This window comes from Monodon monoceros, unplaced genomic scaffold (genome assembly GCF_005190385.1).
Source record: "Monodon monoceros isolate NGI ecotype Baffin Bay Population unplaced genomic scaffold, NGI_Narwhal_1 Super_Scaffold_21, whole genome shotgun sequence".
NCBI classification, from domain to species: Eukaryota; Metazoa; Chordata; class Mammalia; order Artiodactyla; family Monodontidae; genus Monodon; species Monodon monoceros.
Window position 1 is genome coordinate 17,818,045 of NW_021703778.1, and position 27,075 is coordinate 17,845,119.

At 38.0% G+C, this 27,075-nt stretch overlaps 1 protein-coding gene and 1 pseudogene across 19 annotated transcripts in view; one reads left to right on the plus strand and one right to left on the minus strand.

Annotated features, from left to right (window-relative positions):
- Positions 1-27,075, minus strand: part of PARD3 (par-3 family cell polarity regulator) — a 644,329-nt gene that overhangs the window by 413,114 nt on the left and 204,140 nt on the right. The gene's annotated exons all lie outside the window — the stretch shown is intronic.
- On the plus strand, positions 6,522-7,042 carry LOC114903998 (annotated as a pseudogene).

Consider the following 27,075-nt stretch of genomic DNA (forward strand, 5'->3'; position numbering starts at 1 on the left):
GAGAATAAAGGATTTTGTGACAAATGAATAAAAAGATAGAGCAAGGCAGGACAGTCTCATAATTTGTAAATCCTTTACCAGAAAGTAATAAATTCCTATGCTGTACACGTTGTGAAGAAGCCACTGGTTTCAGGTTTTGCTTTTTTTTGGTTTAAACTTCACAACTTTTCACACAAGAACTTTAACAATAAGACAGCTCTCACATCATCATAAACAACCAGAGTAAGTTACTAGAGTTGACTAAAAAATCCTAAAACAGAAGATGGTGAGAAAGGGAGAACGAGAAAGAGAAAAATAAAGGAGAGACAAGACCAAGCCAGGAAAACACAAGCAGAAACCTACTTCCTATTCACCGCTTGTGCTTTTCAAACCACAATGCGAGTTGGAGTGTTTCTGGTTTGAAACTGCTAAGTTTCGCGCCTGCTGACAGAGGCACTGCCATGGAAAAGCACAGCCTGGTGTGCTGGATTGAACGCAGACAAGCTCCTCTTTGCTTTTCAAACTGCTAAGAAAGAGACGACGCAACAGAACTACAACAAACTGTAAAGTTCTAAGTTAAGGATTTTGCTTAAAAGATTTTTTTACCATAGTCTAATATATTTTTATCATTATATTTAAAAGAAATCTAATTACGTTCAAAAGAAAAGTGGATGTCCTTGCTGTCACTAATGAGATCTCAGGGCATGAGAATTATTTCAGAAGCTGCAGCTAGTATCCAAGGGTGCATTTTTTTTCATCATTTGCATTAAGCAGAAATTTTATCAGAAGACCAATTAATAGTCAATGTAATAGCTTTGCAGAAGGAGTACTAAATTAAGTGTGTCAACACCGTACACTCAGTGCCTGCCCCTGTCTTGTACTCATCAAGAAAATTACATGAGTGAAGCTTCATTCTCACAGATGATGGCCAATCAATGGCAACTCATGACAATACTCAAGACGATTCCAGTTGTTTTAAACATCTGGTAGAAATAATGCCGTGAAAAGGAGCCTAGTCCCTGCAGATTTTTCACGAGGAAGCAAAAAAAAAAAAAAAAAATTTAAGCTCACAGTCTAATATTGTTTTAAATTCTGCATCTATTTTTATATTCTGAAAAAAAATCCCTTGTTTTAATGAACCAGATCCATCAGAAACATATACAGAGTCTGTATCAAAGAAAATGACTTTTCTTAAACCACTTTCATTAAAATTAAGCCAATATTATATACTCATATAATATTACATACTCATATATTATGTATAAACTTAAAGGCTATCAAAATCCTCAAAATTCTACATCATTCTAGCTCTAAAATAACTATGTAATTCTAGCTTTAAATTTCTACAATAATCCAAAACAATTCAGATTTGACCACTTACAAAAAAATGGGACTAGATGATAAGTTTGAAGTGATTTAAATGTTATCCATGCAGGTGGCCAAAAAGAAAAAATTATATCATTTATTGGTTCAAAATAATACCTGCCCTTATAATGCCCTAACCCAGAGGTACTCGAAGTATGATCCCTGGCCAGGAGCATCATCACCACGTGGGAACTCAGTAGAAATGCAAGTACTCAGGCCCCACCCAGACTTACTGGGGGCTAGAAATCTATTTTCCCAAACCCTCCAGTCAACTCTAATCCAAAGTCAAGTTGGCAAAGCACTGCCCTGATCTGCAGGTGACAAGAACAAAGACCAGCTAGAGTGTTAAGACGTCCTGTGCTGAGCGACATCGACTTAGCTCATTTAACCCTTATGATGATTTCATGATGTAGGAAATGGTATTCTCATTACACTGGAGCAGCTCTGGCTCAGTCATATTAAGCACTAAACCGAGACTCTACAATGCCGTGTGAAGCCAAAGTTTACTGTTAACCACTATTACCCACAGCATGCAAGGAGTGTGTCCCTCCCTTTCTGCTCCCATAGTACAAGTTCATCCACTCAGTAACTCACATAAGCTTTGTGGAAATGGACAGCTTCCCTCAGGATGTAATTTCAGTCTTCTATCACACGTAGAAAGCCCCATATGCGTTGACGCTACCCTCCTCAAAAAATAGGCAGGGTGTGAATTTCAGACAACCACTGGAGTCCTCTTTCATCAGTTCAAATTTTTATTAATTGCTTGACTAAAGAATAACTTAGGGACTTCCATGGTGGTCCAGTGCGTAAGACTCGAACTCCCAATGCAGGGGGCCTAGGTTCAATCCCTGGTCAGGGAACTAGTTCCCGCATGCGTGCCGCAACTAAGAGTTCCCACGCCACAACTAAGAAGTCTGCATGCCACAACTAAAGATCCCACATGTGGCAACTAAGACCCGGCACAGCCGAAATACATAAATAAATTTTTTTTTTTGAAGAGTAACTTATGTGTAGCCCATCTCGCAATGTGATCTTTACAATGTGATCTCCTGTTACTGAATCAAGGCCACGTTTCCACAACTGGCTCATCTCTGACCAAAATCCCAACTGCCCCAATCTAAAGGGATGAGGTGAGAGACAGAAGGTAACAGGCACTCCAGGAGTAGAGCTTTCAAAGTGGCCTGAGGCCCCTTAAACTCATGGGATGGGCCAAACACCACCATTGCTGGAAAGCACTTGTCAACAGAGAGAAACATGTGGACAAGATCTCAGTGAGAATCTAAAAACATGGACATTGAGAGGGAAAACACTGATAACAGTTCTATCAAAAATTCATAACAACACCTTTAACTATACAAAGAGATGCATTAAATAAATCACTGTACATCCAAGGTATTTTAAACCAATATAGCTATTAAAAAATATAATCACAGGCATGGAAAGAACAAATGACACACCCCAAAATATTAACATATTGTAGTAAACATCTGATATTGTAGAATTACAGGAGATATATTTTCTACTTTGTACTCCTTTGTTTTTCAATGCCTTACGCTATAAGCACGTTTTAATGTAAAATATATGTTTATGATAAAATGAAATTAGACAAAAATACCATAAATAAATTACTTGTTCTATACCTCTAGAACCTACTGAATTTTCAACATATATTGATAGTAAAGTAATAATGAAAAATTGTTTTAAATTTTGAAGTTAACACTTTATATTACTCACTAAAACGCTGAGTATACCAGATGAATACATTTTTGTACAAAGAAGAAAAATACTTTGCAGATCAGAGCAATTACCAATACTCATTTTATCAATAAGTCTCAGGATTCCACTGGGAATAAATACATAGCTTTAATTTTCACTGTATTAACCGAGTGGTTTTCTTCTTCTTTCATATTGTTTTAGACATTTAATGTATTCTTTTGGTTCAACACAATGAATGAGCACATTAGAATTTAAGACCATCATGGAGAAGGACCCCTGACAGATAAACACTTAGTACTGCCAGAACACAAATGAAATTATCTGAAAAGGCAAGAAATTACTAGCCTGCTGTCTAGTTTTCAAACACACAAAAGGAAGAAATGTTTTTAAATTTTTTAACTTATTCCATAAGTTATTTTTCTGAAATTTAGTTATTCAATATTTGATAATAAGAACACAAATTTTCCCAGTCTACAACAGCGAATGAAACTTTCAAATCTTCGCGCAAATTTACAGAACAGGTAACATTACTGAACTGCTCATCAAACAGTTAGGGGGACACCCTCACCGTCAGCCAGTTCCCATCCGCAGATCAATTCAATGAACATTAGGAATTCACAGTAATTTATAAGAGGAAACATGCAGAAACAAGATTACTTACTCTGCTTCGTTTCTTTATTTTCATACAGCCATTTAAAAATAGAACAGAAGGGGTTTCAAAGACAGATACACAGCATTTTTTACCAAACATTATAAGCAGAAACAACATAAATAATCTGCTAGAATTATGCCACATCATTTTTCCCTTGGGAAGATAAATGTTACACATACCGTGTGTATTAAATAATTATGACTGGAGATAATCACGGCACACATGAAACGTATGCATCACTGCCAAGAATTTACCTAGAGATTTATTACACTGAGACACATAGCTTTTAAGCTCTGTAAGGAACTCACATGTTTAGCTCTTAATATTACCTAGAAATGCTCATCAAGATTAGGGAGGGGACGCGAAGCACTCGGGTGAGTTTGCAATCGGATGGATTACTACAGAGAGCTGTCTTATTCTCACTGCATAACCTGACACCTATTGTTCAAGTGGCAAGTCAAATTAGAATATTGTTTAACGGTGAGAGAAAAAATACACTGTGTGGACAGGCAAAACATATTTCAGGCAATGACTATGCTTAAAATGGCTAATTAACCAGCAAACTTTGATCATCATTTCTATTAACTACTGAAAAGTTAGCCTACATTAAACAAAAACTTTCCCAAGACTCGATAAACGTGGTTGTGCTTCTGTGGGCTCTAAAAGCTAATGAGATAGTGACAAGAGTTACACAACGGGGTCGGCATCCTGGGACAGCTCAGTCTCTAGTGATCAAGCACAAAGTCTCCCCATTTGATGTTTTAGGTTCTACCAGTTAGCCACCCTGTTCTTTAAAAACCTATCTGAAAGCAGTAACATGGATTAACCCTGAAAACAGTTTTCTATAAGTCAAAACAATCTCTTCCTCTCTTCCTTTCATTTTTAAATCTCATTTCCTACAGAAGTTTCTCCAATGTTTAAAACAGCATGAAATTCACTACCCAAGTAGCATTAAAATCTAACCTTAAACATAGTGGTTTATGAAAAATCCTCCTCAACACTCCAGCCTTCCAAACAGGAAGTGTCATTCTTCTCTTTGGTTCGAAGACCAAGAACTAAAAGAGTCATAGAAGAGGCACTTTTGATTGGCTTTATTTTTGTAAATACTTTGAACAGGATTGCCTCCTAAGTTTTTCTTTGGTCTCTATCACATCCCAAGTCCTATTTCCAGTTCATCACTCTCAGAAGTTAGGTCATCTGAAATAGTCAGGTCTCAATTATTGGGAACAGAATGATCCAGGAATATCCATTATTGGACCTTCCATCTGCTGAGTCCAACCAACCAAACTACCCAAGCATCGATAAAGAGGATGGGCAGGAGCTGGAAAACTGAACTGCAACCATCAGATAGCTCTCATCTCAAAAGTTACATTTTTTAATGTTTTAGCCGGTATCTTCCAACAATAGAAACTTCAAGCCAATATGTTTTTTCCACACGTTAATTGTGATATCTTTTAAAATCCAGTATCTTGGAAACTGCTGGCAATAGTCCTAATTCCCACATAAGAAACTCTGAACTAGAAGCCCTGTTGGGATACGCTATGGATTTGTCTCAACAGAACTCTGATGGTTCCCTCTGACTTGGAGCATTTGACCACAAAGCCTTATTTAAATAAGACAACAGAGGTAACTTTCAATAATTTTCTCTCCTGAAGGTCTTAAGATTTTATGATGCACCTCATAAAGTCGAAAATAAATAAAACATAGCCCCCTGCCTTCACTTTGTAGAGGTAGAATCTCTTCTGTTTTGAATCCACAATATAAAGTAAGACCAGTACGTGTAAGCTTTGTTGCTGTTGTCGAAGTTGGTTCTCGGAATTGTGTCGGAATCCAGCCCATCCCTGCTTCCCATTGATGCAGCTCTGCTTTTTCATTACATTGGCTGCCATTTTAGCAACAGAACATTTACAGTATCTCCTAAAATGCACTGAATTTACACACTGGCTAGAGTTGGACTTAGAAGGGTTTTGTTATTTTAAAAGATATCCCACGATCCTCAAACAGGAATAAATTTCATTGAAACACTAGAGTTACAAATTTTATCTCAAAAAGTGAACTTCATTGTGTATCTATCTTTGGATGGGTCATGCTCTTCCACTCATCTCCTCTATGTGGGAATCTACTGTGGTTCTCTGACCTCCCTGTGAGAAGGTCCTAGCATCAGAGACTGGACAGCGCAAACATCTGAGCCAGCACACACTTCTGCTTCTTCTGGATGACCATGTCCAGACAGCTCGAGGAGGGGTACCATCCGCCAGACAGAGGTCCACTCCCGTCAGTAAGAGTCACCCCGTTTTCAATCAGCATTGCCAATGACCTAATAATAAGGTGAGAACCTTGCTGGACTTTCTCACGTCTAAGCCAACTTAGTTAAAAGGAAATCCCACAAGTTGTGTGAAATGAGTCATGATTCATTTGTTGATTCCTTAAGAAAAAGCTGGAGCACCTGTAAGTGCTATGGCTGGATGCACAGATGCACATCCAGGAAGATATGGTCCCTTCACGCCACCATGTGACATGAACATCATGGCTGAATGCTCTCCATCTTTACGTATTGAACCAGAGAGAAACTGAATCTTTCCCTTTATATATATATATATATATATATATATATATATATATAAAACTTAAAAAAAAACAAGTGTCCCAACTTGGGGCTTACATATTTTACAATCATTCCATATTTAGAGATAATTAGCATTTTCTTCCAACTCAGATACGAGAAAATGTTGCTTTGCTCTTTTAACTCTAAGTTAAAAAACAAGTTTAGTGTGCTGGTCTCACCCTGCTCTCTCTCTCTTGTCCCCCCGCTCCCTCTTGGGCTCACGTTCTGCCCTGCCATGCCCTTCTCTCAAGAGGCACAAGTCATCTCCCCCAGCAAGTGGGCCCGGCCTGCGGGGGAGGGCAGCATGCAGCTCCACCTTGTCCGGCTCTCGAAGCACGCCACCACCTGGACCAAGGGGTATGCACGTGCCGTGGGCTATGACCTGTACAGCACCTATGATTACATACTACCACCTATGGAGAAAGCCTTTGTGAAAACCGACATTCAGATAGCTCTTCCTTCTGGGTGCTATGGGAGACTAGCTCCACATTCTGGTTTGGCTGCAAAATACTTCATAGATGTAGGGGCTGGTGTCATAGCTGAAGATTACAGAGGGAATGTTGGTGTTCTACTGTTTAATTTTGGCCAAGTCCGAAGTCAAAAAGGGTGATGGAATTGCACAGCTCATTTGTGAATGGATTTTTTACCCAGAAATAGAAGAAGTTCAAGTTTTAGATGATGCTGAAAGGGGTTCAGGAGGTTTTGGTTCCACTGAAAATAATTAAAACTTTATGCCAAGAAAAGATATTTTAACTCTTGCATACGACTGACGTAAAGCTTTAAGGGAACTTCAGTAAATGGACTGAGAAAGCCTTTAAGGTGTCAAAATAACCATTATTAGAATATAACGGGAAAACCTACTGAAATGTTACGTCAGTGCTGACTGAAGTGACCATACCCTTACATAAAGCAGCGCTTCACACACTTGATGCTCCATAAACGATGCGACATAATCCAACAAGACAATGACACTTGGGAGGTACTGTCATCAGACTTCACCACGTGCTAGCGAAGACTTCGGAGAATGGCAGCAAATCACCACTCAACAACCCCTGTCCTTCTCAGCAGCCAGGTTCAGAGCTGCGAAGTAACTCACCACAAGCCACAGTGGTTGCCAGACAGGGTTCCTGGGTCAGAACCCGCACAGACGCAGTTGACAAGTGAACCCCAGGCCTCCTCTCCGGTCCCCTGAACCCGAGTCCCCAGAGCGGATCCCCAGGGGCCACACAGGAAAACGGTGTGGGGACTGGAGTTCCCAGCCAGGTTCTGCATTCAGAGGAGAAAAGGCCTTTGTCTAAATGTCTCTGAACAATAGAATAACTGCAAAAATGGTGTATTGGATAAATAGCAAATTCTCAGGGAAACTACAGAGAGGTAAGGGAAGATGAGCAGATGAGGGGGCAGGATGCCTGGCTCAGTGGAACACATTCGATCTGCCGGGACGCATGTTTTTATGGAACACGCTAATGACAATGGGAGAAAATCTGGGAAGAAATACAAGCATGAAACAAAAAGCAAGAGTGAGACGTGAAAGATTACGTTAATCACGTATTTGGGTTTTAGAAGAAAGGTGATTTTTTTAAAACCCCCCCACTGAACCAAATGAGTTGTAACACGTAAACAGGCACTGTTCTGTTCAAAAAACTAAGACCCTCACTGTAACATTTACAATTCTACTAAAGGTTCCATCAAATTCTGCCGAAGCATACCCAGTGGCTGGCATCTGAGGCTCTGGAGAGATAAAATCTGAAACTGCATACTGCCGTTTTATGTATTTTACTGCTAGGCTACGATGCATTTAATGCACAAATGCCAGCAGGCCAGGATACAAAAATTTACTATGGATGTGCTTTAAGTTAATGTTGATTCCAACAGTTTACCATCCATCAACTATTCTAGTGCCAATTAGCACTTTAAAAACCATGCGTAAATATTTGAAAAACATGTTAGCAATTAAAGGGAGGAAATATTCCACATTAAAATCAGGAAGAGACTTTAGGTTACAACTTGACGTGAAACATCAAGTTTCACAGCATAACACAAAATGCTATACGCACGCTAAACCAAAAATACAACACGTAGATCCTATTTAAAATTCAGTAACTGCCAATTATTATTTACTGCTTTCAAAACTAGTAGGTCTTCTAACTGAATATGAGGTTTTAAACTTTGTGTGTCATTAACTTATACTCCATGTTAGTGATGAGGTGCTGACAAATGCTTTCAGTGAACTAAGAATGTGAAAAATTCTGAAGAGAGGTAGTTTAGGTTCTTTCTTTGTACTAACTTTTTAATGCTGGCCTTTTTTAAACAATAGGAAAAGTTAGAGTGTCTGGCGCATGGCTTAAAGTCAAGCTTTCTTCTTAAGTCATCGAAAAAGAAGAACATAAATGCTTCATCATTTAAAGACTTTACTTTCTAAGCAGAGTAATCCCCATAGTTAAAAAAGAATTTTAATATAAACTGAAAGAAACTTAATATGCCAAGTTAATCAATGACAACTCAACAGCCTTTCATAAGGAATCAGGATCCCACAGAACTGGGGCCATTTTTTAAGTATTGAGCTTTAAGACTGGGACAAAAAAACTTTTAACAGTAGGAACTGGTATATTTTTATCAAGACTACGCCGACTCTTTCATCTTTCACAATGAGAAAAATAGCCAAAATCATTAACTCATGGGGAACAATCTAGAAAACTAATAGTAAGATATTTCGATGGCACTGAGTACAATATTTGAGGACCTATTAACTGGTTGAAAATGGATAAATAGATGCAGTCTTTTAAGAACAGTAATTCAAATGTTAGCTTTCAAGACATGGACTGTGGTCCCAATCCATTGAAATAGAATGATGCTGCCACTATTCTACTTGAAGAAAATGTTGGGAAGTTTTACTTATATTTTAAAAATTCAATTAGAAGACAAAATCTTGTATATTGCATGTATGAGAAAAGGATCTCCTAGGAAAAAAATAAGTCAAAATAACTGAGGAACAAAACAAAGTTATAGGATCAAAGAATAATGAATACTTCAAGTTTTGCTTTAACTATTAGAAAGCCTTGTACCAAATACATGCCTGAACACTTATCTTGCATTATTATTCTACTATCCTTATTTTTTTCTAATATCCTCAAGGTGTGTTAGCTTTTTTGTAATCATAGGTATCGTATAAGGCCACTATGCCCAAATTCAGTGCCATCCCCCATTTTCTGAGAAACACCTCCACTCACCCGCACACCTACCTTCCTACCACCCATCCAAAGGGATGGGCGCCTGGTAAACACAGGTGTTCTGAGTGGTTCTACTTCAACCCCACGGCCACTGCCACCATCACTGCACCTGCGCCCTCCCCTTCCAGCCACACTGATGAGATCAGAGTTGGACTTTTGATCCAAACTGGACCAACTGCACTATCTCCCCAAGGAACTTGCAAGTGGGACTGAAAGAGGCTGGGACTATCGTAAGGCACATTTAGGGATGTGAGACAGACAAATCATAACATGGAAACAGAGGAGCAAAGAAAGCTGCTCTAGGGGAGGAAGAATAAAGCCGAATTCCAGAAGCAAGCAAGAATTCACGTCTTGAGAAGCGGGACTTTTGGTGTTCCTAATGCCGTTTTAGACCCTGTTCCTGTTCTTGTGCTGGTTGAGGTTATGAAGAACCCCTCTGGTACCATCCCAACTTCATTCTTCTTACACTAACTTCACTTGGTTATTGTTATGTGGAACATCAAGAAACTCAACTGAATACAGCCTCACATCCTATATGCAATAAAGGTTTAACATATGTAACTGTGCTACCACTCTTCAATCCCTTGGCTTAAGATCATTTAGATGAACAAAGTTAAAATGTTTGGGCTTTTTCTGTTCATACCTGTTCCAATCATGGACTTCAAGAGCGATAACTAAGCCTCCCCAACACACTCTTTCCCTTCTACTAACCCACAGCCCTTCACTTTTCTATGTCCCACCCGAAAATATCTAGACAAGGATATTTCTGGTTCATAGATTGTCTGTATTCTATACAAAAACTTTCTGAACATATACATGTACCTGACCCCATCCCACCAGCAGGCACAGGTGATAAAGGAAGGTATAATAGTGGGTTTAACTTTCTCAGCCAGTAGCACAGCAATGCTCAATGGACCCATTGGTTCACCCGGGACAGAGGAATATCAATCACCAAACAGTAGGTCACTGTTATCACTAGAATGTGATTTTATCTCTGAGTAGTTTGGGGAAGAAAATAGATGAGAATTACTCAGCTACTTGAAAAGTAGGAATTGTGCTTTATTCAATTTTATATCCTTGGCGCCCAACACATCATGTAGAATATAGTACATGCATAGAAAATAATTACCAATCAGAATACCTAGAAAATACAAAAGGCATGATATAATTATTACTATTATCATCATCATTATTATTTTGCCAAGACTATTTCTCAGTCAAAGAGAGATGCAGACAACTGTGGTATTACTGGCCGTATATAATAGATTTGGACAAAGTAAGACCTTTCCAACACACCTCCCTGTAGGGACACATTTCTCAGCTCCTACTTACTTACTGACACATGGGTTGCACATCTCTTTGCTCAAAAGTATGGCTCAAAAGTGAGTCATTATATCCCTCATTGCTACAGCCCAAATGATCTATCACGGCCACATCAGAGGCGCATTTATGACTTGCTTATTCCAAAACCAATTTGAGTGCGTGCTGTTACAAAGTTTTTGGTAGCTATAGTTCTTAACAGAAATTCTGCTTCATTTTATCAGCCATATGGAATTATAGGCAAGAATCACATTGTAAACTATCATCATTGCCTTGATCTTCAGAACGACCCATAAAATATTTATCGTGCCTACGAACTCATTTCCTCAAAGCCCTTCCACGATGTCCGCTCACCCCAAGTATACACACTCAGCTTCTATTCCAGTTACACGGAACCACTGATCAATTAAATGCTGCTTCCAAACCCACACATTTTCTATTCCTTCTCCCTGAGATAAACAACTCGTAAAGGATTAAAAGACTTTTCTTTTTTTTCAAAGTCTTAAGTTTCCTGGAGACGCTATGCCAAAGCACTCCCTCTTGTCCTTCTTCTGTCCTTGGTCCACATGTCCTCTTAGTGCTGGTGCCACACTCTGCCTTTTACTTTTTACTTCAGCTAATTGTGCACCGCTTACCAGAGCTCAATCTGATTGAACCGATCTTATTGACAAAGTAGTATTTTCAAATGATCTAAGATAAAAAGGCTTGTAGGCTAATTGGTACAAACTCGTTATGATTTTCTATAACCCACGGCTTAGGGGTCTTGCCCTCTTATCTGTAACTGCTAAGTACCCACGCATTTTTAGCCAAGTGTCATAAACTCTACAGAATTAGCCAGAGATGTTTTTTAAGCCCAATTTTATTTTAAACTGTAAGCGTCTGGAGCTTTCACAACACTTTCTAAAAGAACAGTGAAACACTGACTTGTAAACTCTACCTGAGTTGCAACAGTTACCAGTCAGAATAGACACATACCAATGAAAGAGAAAACAAGACTGCTACCTTTTTTAACATCCCAGCAAGTCAAGAGTCCTTAAAGTGAATGCCCACTCCTCAATGTCACAATTTCCCCTGTAAATCATTATTCCACAGTTTAATAAACAGGCTTACTCACCAAACAGAAAGACACGCAATAGCTGGTGAAAAGGACGACTCCCAGGACAGCAGTATAACCTGGCCTTACTTGCCGATGGGAACAGAAGTGATTATAACAACAAAAACGCACTTGAGAGGCTTCTACCGCTTGTCAGACTGAGGAAGAACACAATGGGCGTATTTAAGATGATCCTGGGAGCTGAACTGAGATCCTTCATGTTGTATAGAAACAGGCATTTAAAAGGAGTCCGTGAAGAGAGTTTTCTTATTTAACAAAGTATCTTTTACAAAGTAAAGGATTTTAAAAGTTTGAATTAGAAGCTGACATAGGTCATGTGCCTTAATTACGTGCATGATGAGATCTAGTATGTCCTACTGAGTAATTCAAAATAGTGGTAAACGTTTGGCTTCCCAGGCAAAAGAAATTGCTTAATTTCTAAGACTTAAACATGAGAAACCATAACTAACCATGATTTCGTGAAGAAGAATCAGAGTCCAAAACAGAATTTGGGGAGATTTTTTACAAACCTTTAGAAGGCTGACTTTACTATATCCTGAATATTTTTTTCCATCTGCTTCTATACTGGGGTATTGGCATATAGCAGTAATATTTCTCAAACCCAGAACAACTGTTGTTCAAATCTAGGCCATGCAGAAAAAGTTAATGATACCACAGATACTTATCAAAAGCAAATACTTTTATATATGTTAATTCTAATTCTAATGCTTAAAGAGTTTAAGGGGTTGTTACATGCATAGGACTTGATAATGAAGAAAGGACACAAGCCTAGTACCATGTCACAGAAAACCAAAAGGATCTACTAAATGGAAATACATTCATTTCTTTGGTTTCCCCCTTCTAATGCATTTTTTTAACATTTATCTTTTTAATCCATGAATCAGTGAGGACAATATTTTGCTATTTATGGGTACAAAACAGCCCTGTCCTAGGTATACCAGGGTATACTTAAGTATGTAACATCACAAGATACAGTAAATTTACTTTACTAGACAGTACAGCATTAACCAGAGATATACTTCAATTAGAAAATGCTTTAAAATAACAAAGTCAATGAACATTTGACTGTACAATTTATTCTGTCAAATATAAATGTTTGTCAGTGTATGTGTGTAAATTATACTGTCAGTCTCAACACAGCCGAGTGCTTTTGTAAGCTGCAAAACAATTAATAAGCAACTCTCTAAGGGGTGTACCAAAAATTTTCCAGAACACGCCAGATATCTGGTCAAAGATAAGGGATAAAAAAAAATTTTTTGATACATGGCTCTAGCATTAGAAAACAATTCCTATGTTTGAAAGTCAGTGTCAACAGATGCAAGAACTTTATTTTAAAACTTCCAGGGAGACAAAGCCTTTCAAGAATGGGGCCAGAACCCTGCAATCTGGTTTGGGGGTGGGGGAGTGGTTAGGGAACGGCAGAAAGCACGCATGCCCAAGTTCTTTTTACTCCTTTTTCTTTTGAGACAATGGTATTAAATTTTAATCACGTTTTCATGAGTTCCAAAGGATAGCAAGGGGAACAAAGTGTCAGCCCTCTTTGGATGTGTTGAGGCATTTGCAACAAACTCAGCTTTTTCATGCAAAACAACAGAATTTGAGGTCAAATTAGTCTCTATCCTTTCCCTCTGGGCATGTACTCAAGTTAGGACTCTGTCAAACCACTATTTGGGGTAAAGTTTTAAAGAAAAAAAAAAAACAATTCTTGTGGTAAAAATAGGTGGCACTGCTATTCAACATTAAGAGAGCAACAGCTGAGGTTCCGATCCTGAGAAAGGGGCAGGGACCAGGAAATATTCTTGATTACTCCAAATTTCTGATGCAAATTACACTCTGCCTCCAATCTTGGGGGGCGGTGAGGTGGGAGGAGGAATGAGAACGAGATATCGCCTTTACCACCACCCCAAACATTTTGTGTTGCAGGCGTTGAATTACTCCAGCCTTAATCTTCATTCACCATGGCAATTACAAAGGTGAAATGACGGGAATCTTATCTTGCTAAAAGTTTACCAACTGCTTTGCATTTTTCCTCTAATTTCGCACCAGTGTCATCAGATTTCTCAGTTTCAATTTCTACTTATCCTTATCCAAAATCATATTCATTACAACCAGGTACAGGGTGGAGGCCATGCTGAAATGTCATCCTCCCATCAGACAGCCTAGTAATCGGTGAAGCGCACTTAGGACCATTGGTGGAGCTCACTGCATCTCTGCTCCGAGGACAGGCAACCAGGACCACTTGCTTACTCTGTAGGTCCATTTCGGTTTTCCATCTTCCAAGTTTCTTATCAGAAATTTTAAGGGAGGATTACCATTTAAGTTTTTTTTTAAGTCTATCGTTTCTATAACTGTTAAAACCATTTTGCGAAACCAAGCAGAACGTAAACAATTTCAACCAAATGAATCATTGTTTAACTTAAACTAATGCATCTTTCTAGTTCCGTGAACACCAGTTAATTCTACTCTATACTAACCATGACACTGCAATCATTCAACCTTCTAAATACAAACATATTTTGTATCACCATTCTTTTAGTTACCCAGATTATAAACTTCATACTGTAATATGTTAAGGATAGACAACAATGACTCTTTGGGGGTTTTCAACATCTTGAAAATTAGAGTTTAAAACACGTGCTTTAGAATGAGTTGCTGGAGCCACAGGGCTCAACAGAAGCACTTAACATATTACTCCATAAGATATTATGAGGCATTTCACAAATTCTACATCCAATTTCTATTTAATAAAACAGTCAATTCATTAGGAAAAATTGTGCTAATGAGAATATCGAACACTGTGTCTTGTATACGGAATCTGTATATACATAAAAGTCATACCTGTCTCCAAAAATAAGGTAAATCAGCATTACAATAAGGTAAGATTAAGAGCATCATGTAATATCCTGATGCCCAAAAGGAATAAGAAATTGCACTTTATAATGGAAAGAGCTTAAACTTCAGAGGACCATGTATCTGTCAGCTGATCCTCACCCTGGAGGATCCGTCATCTTGGACTATTGACCTTCTTTATCCATGAAATGATGTTAGTAGTTTATAAGGAGAAATTATATATATGACAATTAATTCACCCTCTGGTAGGTAGGCTGCATACACCCAAATGTTAGCCTTTATATTCATACATAAATAAATGTTATTTATCTATTTAAAATATAAAAATAAATGCTACAGGGGCTTCCCTGGTGGCGCAGTGGTTGAGAGTCCGCCTGCCGATGCAGGGGACACGGGTTCGTGCCCCGGTCTGGGAAGATCCTACATGCCGCGGAGCGGCTGGGCCCGTGAGCCATGGCCGCTGAGCCTGCGCGTCCGGAGCCTGTGCTCCGCAACGGGAGAGGCCACAGCAGTGAGAGGCCCGCGTACCGCAAAAATAATAATAATAAATAAATGCTACAACGTTAGTTACTCAATATCCTTGCCAAACTCCTTCATCACTAACCGAACCCCAATTTTTTCAGTATCTATTTGTTTCTGATTGGCTATGTGACTTCTTGTCATTTGATTTCATTTTCAGGATTTGCTTAGGGAAGAACAAAGAACTCAATTCTAGCCCACAGGTCAGCAGATCAGGTCTTCCTAGCGCTTTGGGGATGGATTTTGAACTCACGTTGCTGGAATGTGTGGGATGGAGCCACTACAGTGCTTTTGCGATTCTGGGAAGAACCAGCCTAGACGTTGAGGATGACAGAAAAGAAAGAGCTGGGTCCCTCATAACATCATTGAGTTACATAATTAACAAAACCTCACACGCTATTTTAGGATATGTGATTGTGCAAAGTACAGATTCTCTATTGTTTCACTCTCTCTTGAGTGGCTTTTCTATTATATGCATATAGGTTGAGTAGATATTTGGGATGCTCATGTCCTGTGAGAATAAACACATTTTATTATCTCAGTCTATAATTGCAAGCCATTAATATGATAATTTTTCATTTATTGGTGGAATAAAAGCAACCAACACTTCTCAAATGCTCACTGTAATTCATTCATTTCTTACAACAAGGTTACGAGGTAGGTACATCTCTTATCCCCAATTTAGAGACAGGTCAACTGAGGTCCAGAAAAGCCAAGTAACTTGTCTAAATGCACAGAACTATTAACTTGATGAGCCGGGATTAAGTTCAGGAAACTGGCTCTCCAGCCCACTCAGTATTGTTAAGCAATACTGTCTGTCAAATGAATAGCATTAAAATAAATTTAGACCATTAGTGATATTAATTGCTGGCCAGAAACCCAAGATAATTTATTGTCCAATTATACCCAATTATGAGAGCTAGTTTAATTACATCAAGACAGTTCTTCATCTGGTCACTACTGAAGACCATATGGCCAGACAGAAGACATAACATTGAAAGATTTAATCCCACTTTTCTTAACTCAATAAACAACTTGCTCTTTAACAACTTCTGTGTTGTAATTAGTTTATTCCCGATTCTTAAAATCTGAGTTTTTAGAAAGTGATTTTGATGCCTAGTACACCTGGGAACCTCTGCCTCAGGTAATTATGGATGACCTTCGCTTTCAAACACGAAAGGACGATGGTCCCCTTCTTTAAGTGCGTAAGCTCACAACACTAATTAGATCGCCCGGTTTGGTGTGGGGAGACAAACTTCGAAAAATGCAGGATTCAAATTATCATGATAATTGGCTTTTCCTAACTTGTCCCATTTTCTAAATGGCAAAAAATAAAATAAAAATAAAAGTCATGATTCCACTATTTTTCCACTTCATCAAAAGGAAAATACCAACCTTGATTTTTCAATGATTAAACAAAGTCCAATGAACTGACCGTTGACAATCCAACATCCATCCTGGGGTCACCCCAAGGACAAAGCAGGGAGGGAGCTCTTCTTACTATGGGGGTGGGAGGTGGATTTCAAGGCTCAGTCAACAACCCCCTGCCGTGTGGGTAAGGAACAATGCCCAGCCCTGTCAATGCCATAGCGCAGAATGAAATTTTCTACTTTGCAGAAAGTTTTGAACTATTTTTTTTCAGAGACTGACAGATAGAGCTGTGCATTCTTGAAAATGATGTGAACGTAACATGAAGCACCCCTGAGGGACATTTCTATACAGGTCATTATAAGCATCTACAAAGAGGCTTAATCTTAGAACAAAACACAGATTGCGACTAATTCCACAGATTAAAATCCTTAAAAACCAGGTCAGGGTCACGAGTTGGCCCTTCTGACAGGCAAGTGCAAAGATATCCTGGGGGAGACAAGGTGTAAACTCAGGGGGGTAATGAGTAAAATGTATGGTAAATACGTTATTCAGGAAATGCAGTGAGAACATCTGACCCAAAATGGTAGAGAAGGTGGTGCAGAATGGATCATAAGGCAAAATTTACTTGTGTAATATCAAAACAAAGAAAAAAACAGGCTTTAAACATGAGTTGTGTGTTTTCTTTTTCCTACATGCGTTTTTGCTTTTGCAATGGAAAGTATCACATAGAAGTCCCACAGTAGTTCATTTACAGTGTTCTATCTAGATACTAATTAACCAAATTAATCCAAGAGTTTTTGCAACTGGTACGTCCGTCATGCATCCGGCCAAACAACACACAAGATGCTGATCTGATGGCTGTAAAGCCAATATTGCTCTAAGACAAGAACATGTCTTTAAATGTTATTATTAAAACTCTTTTTTGTACTATTTTAAGGGGTAAACTTTTTAAAAAAAAAATTCTAGAACTGTTCAGATACTTTCCGGATGCTTTTTTAAAATGTATTTTAGGATAAAATTTAACTCCTCTATTTATAGTCACTTCCTCCGTAAAGACTTGGAAATAAAGAGCAGTATAGACTAGTTAAGAAAGATTGCTACACAGGAAACTATCAGGAAATGCAATTTATAGCGGTTAGTACAGTGCCCCACGCAAAGAAAACAAGAATCTTGCCGATCCAACCTTCCCTGAAAACAGGGTTGCCAGTTAACGTGCAACAGAGAAAAAAGATATTCAACAGAGTGTGAATATCAGGGTCTGTAAGGTACTCCTGTTACACCATGAACTGATTTAGTATGTGTTCTGAAAACGAAGTACTAATCTACTAAAAAAAATTCAGAACACAATGTCAATACAGACAAGCACTCGTTTTAAAAATAGTGGTAAAGAATTGAGACCATTTTAAATTAAAATAGTAACTAAATATGGGTGTGTACATATGTAGGAATGTTTGCTTGGGTGTAACGAGTATTATGAAAATTTAAATCACCAAATCATTTCTGAAACAGTTTTAAACCTTAAGAAGACTGTGTCCTTTGACATTTTCTTTTTACACTGATTTGACTTAACATTAAACAACTGGTCTGGTCAGAATTTCAAACATTCAGAGGCTAAATTCATCCATGGAGTGCTACTTCGAATCGTTCATTAACACAAATACACAGAGATGCAAACATCAGTTACGTACTTTGACAATTTAATCTAATTTTAACATTTCCAGTGGCTTTTAAAGTAGTAAGAGCATTATTCGTTTAAACAATAAGATAAACACAGGAAGAGCAGAAACCAGCAGTTACAGCTGGACACTAAGCTATCAATATTTTACCAAGAAGCCTTGCACAATAGACTTGACATTTCCAGATTTATGCTCCAGCCATCTGTCCTCAGATGGTGTGATATGTGTCATTGTTGAGGGGCTAGCTAGCAAGCACGATTAGTTTACTACAAAGTATAACCGAGTTCTGCCTGTCGCAGAAGTACGGATAGGTGGGCTAAGAGGGAGGGAAACCAACTGTCTTCCGTTCACTCTGCGCTTCTCTTCCAGCGGAGCCATCAAAGAGACACCATCCCTCAGCCGTCCCTTCCAGGCTCCATCGGTCACCACCAGGACCAACCTTCCAATCTGTTATCGATGCTTCCTACTGAATAGAGGAGTTTCAGGAACTACCTTCCAAAAAAAACCTGCATTTTATCCTGGCTGGGACTATCATGGGACGGAAAAGTGAAATCAAAATTCACCCAGCTGAAGTTAGTATTACAGATGTGAATGACCTTCTCCACCACGATGATCACACTTTTTTTTTTTATAGTCAACCAGTGTTGTAGGAATCTTGTCATTCATTATTGGCAAAAGAGACACCTATGAAGAAGTTTTAACTCATTATGATTTTAAATACTTTTGTTATGAATCAAAACCTTGTTCAATTTGAAAGTGTCTATACAATAAAAAAGAAAACTTGTTTCTCTGATAATTACACCAGAAAACATAAATCATATTTTTAAAATTTTAAAGAAATAAAGGGGATTTTATTTTTCAAAAAGCCTCTGACATTTTCATAAATAATAAAACTCTGAGGTCTAAGAATAAGAATAATAACATAATTAATAATATAATAACAGAGACATACAGCTATGGGGCGGCAGAGCCAAGGGTAACCCCACTGTGTTCTTCCCAGATGCAGCAATTTGCAAGTTAAAGAACAGAGACACTGGAGTCAGATGCTAAAATCCTGTTCCAGAACCTGCTCGCTGTTTGACTTCGGGCAATTAACCTCTCTGAACTTCAATTCCCTCAGCTGTAGGCAGGACACACTCAAATGTCAATTGCCCAATTCCCTTCCGAACTTTTATTTCTAATAGTGTTGCATATGAAATACTTCAACTGACACAGGCAATTACATTTACAGTGTGTCCTATTACCTCCAGATTAAAAACGTTAATAAAGCCTTCCAAAAACAAAGAATCATTCCTTAGGATGATTAATAATTAACAGGTATTAATATTCAAAGCTAAACTCATCATACTACTTTTCATACTATCTAAAAATATATGAAAACTTTTTAAATGCCAGATAAACGGTATTCTATAAATAACAACCTAAGGTATGACCAAATCATTCCCAGAGCTCTTCTGAGCAAGCAAAGACAGTAACACGACGTTAGCCAAGTGCAAAATAAGAAAAGCTTTACTGCATTAAGTTTTAAACACCAGCATATGGAAACTATAGAGAAACTGGAAAATCCTTTTACAGAAGAATGGGGGTGGGGGGGGGCTGATCTTATACCACAAGAAAACTCACACAGATGTTGAATTTAGTTTTGATTTTCAAATCATGAGGGAGAAACTGACTCAAAATAAATATGCACTGCTATATAATACTGCATTATAAGTGACAGTAATTTTTTAACAAGTCACCATCACTAAATGCTACCAAAACTTTTAGAAAAATTATAATATCAGAAAAAATGGTGAAATTAAGTTCATCCATACCTGAATGAATGAGGATTAACTGACCATTGATTAAGCAAGCCTTCCCTTTCTACTCAGACAACTAGAAACAATAGGTGAGATTATAAATATTTTCCATACCATTATTAAAGGTTTTACATCTTGCTAAAATAAAAATAGGAACAGGTGATTCCAGTGCCACCAATACATATTTTTGCTTTCCTCAAGCAGACACAAAAAATAGGCTCAGATGAAATTTTCTAAAAATAGAAAAACAACACACATGTATCTAATCCTTTAAGAATCTTCATACTTGAATTCCAAAAGTTGCTTCCTCTCCTAGTTTTAGCCAAAACTCTCAAAAATATACTCAAAATTTTACCTGTTGTTTGAGTTATTTTATAAACAACTCTGTTGGTTTACCACAGTGCTTAGCAATGTTTTCCTTCTCAGTGGTGAAGATGGGCTACAAAGGACTATTCAGGAAAAATTAAGATGTGAGGGACTGCTTTTGTTTCCACCCAAAACTCCAATCGGTTATTAAGTTCCAAACTGTGACAGGGGCACAGTAACTTATTCTTACAGCTAGATGAATGTGAATTAAAATTAGCACCCCTCTTTAGATAGTAAAACGTTCAATTCTGGGATTCTATGAAAGGTAGCACAGAAGTAGGTTTTAATTTTTTTTATCCCTCACGCCTCAGTGAGCAAACTGAGTTGGCAAAGCTCGGCTGCCACGTGGGACCCAGGAGTCGTTGGCTTTTGGATTAATTATGATGATGATGCGAAGAGCTAACATTACTACTGCACTCGGTATAGGCTAAGCATCGCTCCAAGCCTGTTACGTATACAATTCATCTGGTCTTTATAACCCTGCGAGGTAGCATTAACATTATAAATCAGCTACTATAAAACATAAACAGTTACAAGGCTTCCTCTTCAGCAAAAGGTAGCAAAACTAGCAATAATTTTAAATGACAAAGCAAGAACCCTATATATTTGGGGAATAAAGTAAATGACACACCGAAGAATAATAAACCAAAAGAACAGATGGAATGGAAACTTTTGTTGGAGAAAGCAATGACTGATTCAACTAAGAATGCTAATGTCCCTAGCAAAACTGAACCATCAGTTCAACTTCTTGGAACACTGGGCTGTGAAATTACTCTCTTGTTTAATGTACGAATTCATATTTGGGCCAATTTGATGTGCATCACTGGTATAAAGTTAGCTCCTTAGGTAAACAACAATATTTGTTGTTTTGTTTTTAAGTTCGCTAACAGGAAAAATAATACAGGACTCCATATTTAGTGAGAGAATGCAAACAATGCTATTATGCTTTATCTAGTAAGAATATCTGGCCTTGCATTACCAAAGCAATGAGAATTTACACAAAGAAAACACATTTCTCAAACTGATACATATGAGTGTACGAACCACGGATTATGAAAGCAAGCAACTGTTAACTCTGAATACCATCTACAATTTTTTTTGGATTATCTTGAAAATATTATTGATGCTCTAAGTAAGAAAAAGGTTTTGTTTTACTTACAAAACTAACTGATCCAGGGATTTTACCAAGTAAGAAGGTAATTTGAAAAAAATGCAGTAATATGAGTTGAGATGAACTGAGCTGTGGCCGAGTTCATCTTAGCCTAACCAGCATCGCATTCGTGGCTTTGCTGCTCTCTGCTTCTCCTCTCTTACACAAGAACTCATAAATGATTTTTTTCTTTTTAACAAAAAAAGATAAAATATAACTACTAGATGCAGTAGTAAAAGTAAATGATAGTGAAGCTGTCTAATCTAATGACGCAAAGTGATATAAAATTTATTTGGGTGGTAGCATTTTTTTAATAATGATTTATTTTATATCCTATTTCTATACTAAAGGCAGCACTTAACATTTTCTGCCTTATTTAAGATATTTTGTGGGGGTCATTATATCACACACCGGTATTACAATTTTTGGAGATTTAAAATAGTCTCTGTAGTTAACATCAAGAATTTCAAGGATCTATTATAGTTGTGGCTTAGAAGGATTTCACAGCATCAGCTTCTGTGTAGTTTCTGGATTGAATCTGCTTAGAGCATCCAGTTTTCATGAAACACTATCAAGAAGTATAACTTTAGGGCTTCCCTGGTGGCACAGTGGTTGAGAGTCCGCCTGCCGATGCAGGGGATGCGGGTTCATGCCCCGGTCCGGGAAGATCCCACATGCCGCCGAGCGGCTGGGCCCGTGAGCCATGGCCACTGAGCCTGCGCGTCCGGAGCCTGTGCTCTGCTAACGGGAGAGGCCACAATAGTGAGAGGCCCACATACCGCCAAAAAAAAAAAAAAAGAAGTATAACTTTAACAAGGAGTTCTCCAAGAGGTCTTTTGACGTTATGATGCCATTTGTTTTCCAGTTAGGTAAGGCTTGACCATTTACATTTTGGATTAATATTTTTATAAGTAACTTCCTTTGTATTTGCAATTTTATCCTGATCAGTCAAATTAGCATATAATACATCTTATAAATGTTAACATTATAGAGTAATATAATATATCCTTTAAGAATTTGAAAGCTTTCTTTTCCACTAAATCAGAATCTGCAAAGAAAGAGCAAGACAAGGAATAAGCACTGCTTTTTCAAGCTCTGCAGGTGATTTTTATGTGTCGTCTTCAATAAATGAGTCAGTTTTAAAGATGTTTGGGAGTTTCCTGGTGGCCTAATGGTTAGGATTCAGGGCTTTCACTGCCATGGCCCAGGTTCAATCTCTGGTCAGGGAACTGAGATCCCATAGGCCGCACGGCATGGCCAAAAAACATACATATTTTATATAAATATAAAAATAAAAAAGTTGTTTGACAAGAGGGTAAAAGATAGGGCCTCCCCAAATCTCAATGCGTTCGTTTCAATGGGAGTCTAGGGTAAAACACATTAATGACAAAAGACTATGCTTGAAACACACAGGCTGGCTTAGGTGCTACAGAGGAGAGGGCTACAGATCCAGAACAAAGCAGTGCCCTTTGCTTGTCTCTAGCCCCTCTTCCTACCCCAAGTCTACCCATCCTGACCTCAGAGAGGTGGTTGGTTGCTTTGTCTAACTTTCTCTCATCTGCTCTGTACCTCTTTCAGCTTTTAAGAGCTCATAATAGCCAAATCAGAAAAATCTTTAAAAATGAATTCAAGTCAAATGAAATCAACCACAGAAACACATTGCATTTATGACTTTACATTTTAGGGCAAGAAATTTTTGAAGAAGACTATCTGACCAGAGGGGTGGAGGAAAGAAACAAAAAAACGACAAAAGCATTTTTGGACCATATGAAATGAGAGGTAACCAGCCGGTGGCTGGTCTTCCTTTCAGCCCTCATCTCACCCCAATTTCATGTTTCACTCCCTGACTGCAGTCATCAGAACTCTACTGAAGGAGACGGCTGTGCGAATTTATTGAAAACCAAAGAAATCGCTACAGAAACAGTCTCCAAAACCCAAAGAGAATCCTGTAAGCCGACCAGTGTCAAGATCTGAATACTAACACGTACAAATCCAAGTGTAGACACCTCCATGATCATTTTAGTTACAGTGGTATGAGTCACCGTATAGTTTCTCTGCATCCAACGCATAAAAAGGAAAGGGCATCTGGTTTTCAACATCATACTCCCTCTAAAACAACTTGCAATCAATTAATGTTGTCAGCAGCAAAACTCAATTTTCTCCCCTGCGTGCAGGGGTGAACACTCAGGACAGACTGGTAATTCCCGTTGAGAGTGTGGCTAAGTGTTTCTAAGCAACCTTGCTCCATCATCTTCCCTGACAAAAACAAGGGAAAGAGTCTGAGCTGAGGGCTGACGGAGCTCTGAATACTAATGTAAGGAGGGGAGCTTCCTTACTCACTTTGGGGAGAGAAACACAGGAGCAGCTGCTAGCTGTAAATAAATTCTAATTAAAATGGTGTGCAGCTCCTACAGCTGAACCCAAGCCCACTGATGAGGTTCCCTCTGCAACTGTCCAGCCATGTGAGCTGGACTCGTTCATATACCTGTATATTTAGTTTTAACAAATGATTTGTGTGTGTTTTCTGGAAATTACTTGGGGGGAAAACCTTCCAAACATGTCCATTTATTTGCTGTGGAATTTGTTTAATCCTCTTAGGAACATTTAGACTGACAACATTCTTAAATTAGCATCTTTGCCCAAGAAACCTTTCCAGTCACATGCACTGAACTATATGACAACCCAGAAGGAAAATTTAAAACGTTTCAAACCGCTGGCCATGCTGGGAACACCACACAGCACAGCAGAACGAATCCAATTTGAATGAGAATCAAGGATGCTTTTCTCCTCACACCCTTTTCCTCCTCTGCACAAATCCATCACTCTGTTGCTCTTGTATCATCCCCTACCTATAAAATGGGAATGAGAAATAACATTTTCCAATAAAAATGCCATAGAACTAGAATAAACTTTTTAAAACTGTAACACCTCCTCAGAATACTTTAACTACTATTCAGTAAAAATACCACAGAAAATTTTTGAAAATTTGAAAAAAAAATTTTTAAGGCAATTTTAAAGGAAAATAATTTTTAACTGAATCGTATTCTGGGCACACTGAGAAGGTTCTATTTAGAGGACTTCTACAGAGTTTTTTTTTTTTTAATAAATAACCTATAAAAATACACCCAATATTCATTAGTAAATCTTTATTTCTTATTTTTAAAATTCTTAAGACATGCCATTTTTCTTAAATCAAATGAGAAGGTATTCCTGTGGCAATGAACAATAAAGTTACCAAAGAAGACACTATAAAATGGCAAAAGCAACTCACATTTTGCCAAGTGCTATGCTTTCCATTCACAATTATCATCTCACTTTAAACTGACAGCCCTGAAGTGAGTTCTATTAATCAGCCCGTTTAACATATGAAGAAACGAAGGCTCTGGGTGGTCACATGTTATGTACTAGGTGAAGCCAGGATTCAAATCCAGGTTCTCTGTCTACACAGGCTGTGCCCTTACCAATTCACACTCATATTTCCAACTTCTCAAACGCACTCAACCCCTGAGGTAATGTACATGTCTTATGTTTCTAAGAGTATTAGGATGTACCCAAGTACACGTACTAATCAGACTTTTATGTGGGCAAAATTTTTATTTTCCAATTTTTCTGAATCAGTTCAGGCTGAATTCCTATTAGTTATGAGGAGAAGTACTGAGGTAAGGGGAGGGGGGAAGATATGCCAGACATATACAATGCCAAGAGATCTGCTTAAACAAGAAAGCAAAGTATTAAATAAACCACTTTAGCAACATCCTTTTCAGTAAACCCTGGTGTCTAAGTATTATCTCAAAGGAGGGTGAGCCCACCTGCAGCTCTGCCTTCCTGCCACTCACCCTGGATGACCTTGGTTTCCTCACCTGTGAGACAGGTGTTCTCCCAGGAAACTTGGGAGAGATTAAGCGAAAATACATGAAAGAGGCTAGTTCATTGCCAGACAGTAGGCACTAAATAAATAATACCTACCATTTTCACTGAAGAAAATAATTTTAAATCTCCAACTAAACATGCCTGATAGAATCTCAAAAAGGACTTTAATCTGCTTGCTAAAAATTGCAAAATGAGATTTCTCTTTTAAAGGCTGTACCTATTCCCCATACTTTTTACTAATTCTGGCTGTTATCCTTAAAATTTATTCCAAAAACCTGGAATCTCCCCTATTTAAGTTCTTTAAGCTTGAAATCCTGATCAAACTTGGGCACATAAAGATTTACACCGTAATTCACAGAGTAAACAAAGACTACAGGCACAGTGTGCTCAGGACAGGCACCTAACTTCAGAACAACACTAGCTGCCAATCAAGTGAGACTCACTATTTGAATACAAATCAAATTGAATGTCATCAAGGAGGCTGACAGACTGTTTGCCCCATGAGATGACTCCTTATCTGACTTAAGTGATCCAACACATTTATCATTTAATTTCTAACAGAAAATGTAGAATGTGGCTAGGGTTCGAAAGTAAACATTTTTGTTTCAATTTCTTTTTTCCCACAAAATATAGGTATCATTAAAAAAAAATAAGCTTACCTACTTGAACTCATAATAATAAATATTCAAATATCAAACACTTCTTGACTTAAATTCCTTTCAAAAAGCTAATAATTATTATATTTCTTAAATACAGCATCTTTAAATATAAATTAACACGTATTTGGGATTCTTGGGAAAATATGTTCTAGAAAAACTTTCAGCTAATTTTTAAAGAAACCATTGCACAGAGTTTCAGAAGTGGAAGAGAATAATATTGTAACTCAAGCCCTTGTTTTAAATGTGGGAATACTGAGGCCTCAAAAGACACATCAATTTGCCTAAATGCATATGTTATCCCTCAACAGGAACTCTAAAACTAAGATCCAGGCCTTTGAGAAACCAGGACTTGCTCTGCTGGTATAGAGCTGAACCTGATGAAAATGGATTGTGGGAAAGAACCAGAATGCTGGGGGCCTGGACGAGGCAGCAGTGGAAAGGAGGGATTTCACTTGGTTATGGATGAGAGAGAGAATCTCACAATCACGATATTATAGGCAATCCCTCAAGTGCCTAAAAACTACCATTTAACACACCTGACACCGAAATACGCATGAGTTGATTCATAGGCTAACTAGAAGGCATTCTTTGTCACAAAGTGAGCCTTTTTCCCATTCGCTCTCCAAAGAAAGGAACAGAAATAGAAAGCTGATATTAACTATTTAAAAATTTACACCAAGAACCAAGGAATTCCCCAGTAGAAATGTAAAGACTTGCTGGAAGTTACGTGAATTTATTGCCAATTCAGTTGTCTTAAAAGTTGTGCTATAAAATATATTGTCCTTTGCTGTTCCAAATCACATTTGAAAGAAATAATAACTTTCTTAAGAGTGT